Raw genomic sequence first — 5,492 nt, forward strand, 5'->3', positions numbered from 1 at the left:
GGTGGAGCTTTATCACCGCAGGGGTGCCGATCAATCAGTTTGTTGTTGAGTTGGTTATGCTATGCATGAACCCGACGTAGTAATAACTTGATCATGTGGCAATAAATCGCACGTCGCTGATCGACGAGCTTACCTCTCGCATTCTTTCTATCTCTCTCGTCTCAGGTCCTACGTCGACTTAACGTGTGTCTGCGGTCCGAGCTAAACTGTTCACGTCCTCATCGGGAGCCTCCGGGAAGACTCGATGGGTCAATTAACGAACGCGTCCTGATGGACTTGGAATGCGTCGCCTCGCGCGCGCGTGGCGTGGGCCGTCGGCGATGGGAGGATGGGAGGTTGGCATCGTCAGGGTGAGGCCGACCAGAGCACGGAACCATTCATGCTACCCCGCGTACGTGTTACCGTCGCGTGCTCGGATTGCTTTGACGTCTGAACAGTTCAGGCTCGGTTTATCCATCTCAGAGCCAGGATGGGAAAGAGGCAGCTGATTTGGACTTGAACGAATGAACGGGGCCGTAAAGGCTTAGGTACAAGGGTGGGGCTGCCTGGCTGGGGAGGTCCAGCTGATCTGATCCACGAGGGAAAGCAGGATGAAGTTTAGACGTACGTGTGGTCGTACCAACTCGGATGTACCATCTTTTTCCGAGTTGTTGATTGATGACTGATTTTTGAGATAGCTACCCGCTTATTCCGAGCGAAGGATGCAGTATCTGATGCGTGTAAAGAATATACACGGTTGCTTGTGTACCTTCTATTCACATGTTACGTACCGGTCCTCACACTTGAGGTGATCTTCTCAGCAATTCAGCTCTGGCTTGTTTTGGTCGTCTTCTCGATATAAAATGTACAGCTTTGGGTCTCGATCAACCGATCCATCCGAAAAAGTTATCTATGATAATCGCCAAACAGACCGAAAAGTCATGGAGGACCGGCATTGCCCCTTTACCGTTTCACCAAGTTATTCTTGCTTTTGTTCATCTCTCTCTCTCTCTCTCTCTCTCTCTCTCTCTCACACACACACACACACACACACACACACACACACATAAAAAGAGCGTGCTGGCTAATAGATTCCCTCTTTGGTGCCAGGGACATGGCAGCTCGCTAGAGCTTTATCACATGAGTGTCAATCAGCCTTGTGAGTCGGTTATGCATGTCATCATCGCAAAACAAGAAAAAAGTTTGTTATGCGAGAAATTCGTAGGGATACACACCCGGGCAACTGTCTACAACCATTGATTTACATCGTGATCCGAAACTTGTTTTGGTTGAAATTGCCTGAAAAGAGAGATGAAAACTCGAAATGTTAATACGACACAATATACATGTTCATCATGTACTAAAATACTTCTTCCAACCATTCTTGTACATCATTTTCCTCCACGTTATGTCCTGTTCGTCTCCTTCGTCCTTCTTCGATCGGTTATTATTTTCAATCATGTTCCATCCATTCTTACTATTCATCTTCTTCCTCGGTGCGCTGTTACACTGCATCTTTCAATACTCTTCCCTTTTGTGTCATCTCTGTTTTTCTTTCTAATCCTTTCATTATATTCTTGTTAACTCGAAATTCATGGCATGCCTTTTTCCTTTCAGTACTTTACTCATTTTATGTTTGTCCAATTATCTTGTTAACTCAAAATTCATGGCATGCTTTTTCCTATCGTCAATCATGCACTGTTTATGTGACGTCCTTATTCATCTGCCAAACATTCACTGTTTATGCAACAATTCTTCCAGCTGATTTCATTATTAATCCTAATACATTGAATCTTGTTGTCTCAAGTTATGCCCGAAACCTGCATTCGTTTGTTTTTTAAAATAGTCTTTTACAGTCAATTGCCTGAAAAAGGAAACTTGTTTGAACACGTGTATGCACACATCTAGGTTTTTGCTTTTTCCAAACTAACAATGGCAGCAATGTGTCGGTCAGTTTGGTCCTTTCATACTTAAATTCAAAATTTCGGTTTTGCCATGATCGCACCGCATACGTCCTTGGATCAAATTACAAGACATTTAATTCTGTGTTGGAAATTCCGGTTGGCTCGCATACGCATGAACTTCTTCCTTCCTGCACTTTTCCGCCTAGGGTCTTCGTTCCCAATTGCGTCCTACATATCTGGTTTCTTCTCACTTGTACGGACGCAACAAGTCCACTGTCTCAATGATTGCCACACACGACACCTACTAGTTGCCCTCGTTTGTTGTACTCACTCATGGTAGGCAAGAAAACCCTAATGGAGGTGGATGCATTGGATGGAATCAAGATAAATTCCATGTATCGCCCTTAATCTCGCTCAACAGGGTGAATGCTTCTTTGCTACTGAATCAACTATTTCTATTCATAGTGACAAATCTGTTATGAGGATAGGTGCATGAGGGACAAAGCATGCACCTATGCGAGACGAACCTGGTTGCAAAAACATACTCCAACTTAAACACAACAGGATGCCGTCAGGAGGGAAGGAATAACACGGACACATAAAATGCATCCATGATCCATCCATTAATAATCATCAAAATAGCATAATAAATACATAAATGCATGCATCCATCCATCTTTCATCAAAAGAGCGTAACAACTATACTCCCTCCGTCACGGTTTAGAAGGCACAGTTAAATTTGCATGCGTTTCCACAATAGACAAAGTTTAAGGCGCATTGCATTTATTTCTAGTAGCTAATTAGTACCTATTTCTATATGCATGCGTAGTGTGAATGCTATTTTTTAGCCCATCTCTATATGCATGCGTAGTGTGAATGCTATTTTTTAGCCCATCTCTATATGCATGCGTAGTGTGAATGCTATTTTTTAGCCCATCTCTATATGCATGCGTAGTGTGAATGCTATTTTTTAGCCCATCTCATAACCAATAGATAACCACCTAGGTCCCAGAGAATTTTCAACCGCGCCTTCTAAACCGTGACGGAGGTAGTACATCAATTCATTAATCATCGAAGGAGCATTAAAATATATAAATGCGTCCATCTATCCATAATAAATCAGAAGAGCATAAAACTACATGAATGCTTACATTTCCATTCATAAACCAAAAATAGTTCCAGCAGAGTGCATAAATTCATCCACAACAATTTCCCGCAATAAATAAATAAATTCATCCACAACAGTACATCAAGCTTTAAATTATGGTTGAACTCTCGTTGTGGAAATGGAATCTAGTTGTGGTTGTCTGGCTGAATTCTGCCGAAAGATCCTTGAGTTGCTCCATGAGCGTTGGAGTTCCACAATAGAAAACACCTAGAGATTCGAGTACATAGTATTAACTACTGTACGTTCTCGTAAAAGAAGAACTATTGTACTTCATGACAGAGTGTTTATAGAGAATTTAGCTCACCTATACGAGAGTTCTTGTGGGCATTGGCCAAGCGAGAGAACACCATTCTCCAATTAGGTCTTGCAAAATGCGTCCAAATCTACAAGAAATGTATATTTTTTATTGGAAAAGGAGGATGACCCCCGGCCTCTGCATCTGGGCGATGCATATGGCCACCAAGAGATGTATATGAAGGAAATACCAGAAAAATTAGCAAGCAAAGCCGTGCGGGATGCATGGGATGAGAAGTCATAGGTGAGAAAATACCTCGCTTCCAGAGATGACATCAACGCCAGTTTTGGCGTGTTGGAGTGACTGAAGCACGGAGATCATCGCTGACCTTGGATCGCCTTCTTCATACACGCTGGTGAGGTAATTGTACATCTCTATTACATTCTGCAGTTGCCATATTCTTAGCCCACTCCCTGATTAATCATGCGACTGAACATCTTGGTAAAATGGAAGGAAGCTTAAGATCTTGAGTGAGATAAGTACACTGCGGTCGAGGTAGACAACGTCATTCATGATTCCTTTGAACCAGTCGAAGGATTCTTGCTCTCCGGTGACCCAGTAGAAGTAAGCCCTTTCCGGCCAGTTGTTCTTGACCTCAGAACCACGTGTGCTTTCCACCTCCTATTTCAACAACTCATTTTGTCAGTGATATCCTTCTCTCCTGAAGGTATATATACTATGAGCGTAATGTTGGGAATACTCTACTGTGAAAGAAATTTACATCGGTGGGATAAACATTGTTCACGATATCTATTAGTACGCTGATAAAAGCAGTGACGCTGAACCCAAGACCGATGAACAAGACAATATCGTATTTCTTGTAATTCTGGCCCGGTGCACCATAAGGACCATCAATAAAGACCGTGGGAAACCCGAATGAGACACATCAATGATGATTTGTTGGTAAAAGTCTATACTCAAAATTTGCTGAATTTGCATATTGAAAGGAATGAGCTCGAAATAGGCTTTCGTCCTACTTATATAAAGCCCAAATGGCCAAAGTGATACTAAGTGGTGAGAAAATCGGACATGGAGTTTTGGCTCTGGGGAGCATTTGCTCTTGTGATGAACAGTAAATTCAAAAAAAAGGCTAAACAAGTTAAAAAAATTCTGTTTTTTTTTCTGTGTACATGTTCATGTTAATGTCCAAGGCATGCATGACAATTTTCAAGCGAAACGGAACAGTACTATTTCATCAATGAAAAAACAAAGTTAATTAGCAGAGAAAATTTGTTGTCCAACTTGCCTTTTTGCATAGATCAAAATGCTCGGCCATTGCATCTAAACATTTGCAGATAACATTTAGACATGAATATGTGCATGTCTAAGTTTTTACACATTTTTTTGACTTTTAGAAAGCTATTTTTGATGGGTATTTGGAGAGCCAAATGCTCCCAAGAGCCAAATTGAGTATTTGGAGAAACCCCCCCATACAAGGCGGTGGTGAAAGAAATGAGCTTACCGGGCGATTTCGTTCCGGGCAGGTGGCTGGCAGCACTGTATGAATATGAAATTTAGTTCTTCAAATTTGGATAATCCACATTAATCTCGCTCTCTCTATTATAATTGAATGCCCAAACTTATTGCTCTTGTATGTATATTGGCTGAACTGACCTTTGCGAAAATGTTCAGGAGTTGAGATGCCCAGTCACCATTACCAACGGCGCGGATATGCACGTTTAGATTGCCATCTCCAGGTGCAGAGGTGATGGGGAAGGGATGCCTGCAAGATCATCAACTGTAAGCAAGAAGCCCAGGTAAAATTATACAAGTATCCTGATAGTATAAGTTAGTATAAGTGGGTAAGGGGTAAAGTGGCAGTAGTACCATTCAGAAGTGGAGACTTCATTACATTTGATAAACAGGTGCATCCCACTTGTACTTGAAACCCCGTGGCTTATGCATGCCAAGACAAAGCACATTTCCTGGATAGATTGCAATCTGTATATATAGGAGTAAGAAAGGGGCAAACCATGGTGTCCATGCATATTACTTTTTTTGACAAAGGGCGTTTTTTATTGACTCATGATGTAGCATCGAAGGATACAATCATAATGAGCATACACCTGGCCTCTGCATAACTAGGATGCACACAACCAACACACATGATCACACCGGCAAAAAGCAAAGTCATACAAGATCAAAG

General features: G+C 41.9%; 1 pseudogene across 1 annotated transcript; it reads right to left on the bottom strand.

The window, feature by feature from the left end:
• Window positions 1-3,068: 3,068 nt before the first annotated feature.
• Window positions 3,069-4,202, bottom strand: LOC147981450 (putative respiratory burst oxidase homolog protein H; annotated as a pseudogene). The gene is made up of 5 exons (XR_015599377.1): window positions 4,083-4,202; window positions 3,830-3,979; window positions 3,602-3,730; window positions 3,356-3,434; window positions 3,069-3,258 (listed from the first exon to the last, which is right to left on the bottom strand). The product of XR_015599377.1 is annotated as a putative respiratory burst oxidase homolog protein H (transcript).
• Between the last annotated feature and the right edge of the window lie 1,290 nt (window positions 4,203-5,492).

This window comes from Triticum urartu, chromosome 3A, assembly GCF_056163025.1.
Source record: "Triticum urartu cultivar PI428250 chromosome 3A, HENAU_Tu73, whole genome shotgun sequence".
NCBI lineage: Eukaryota > Viridiplantae > Streptophyta > Magnoliopsida > Poales > Poaceae > Triticum > Triticum urartu.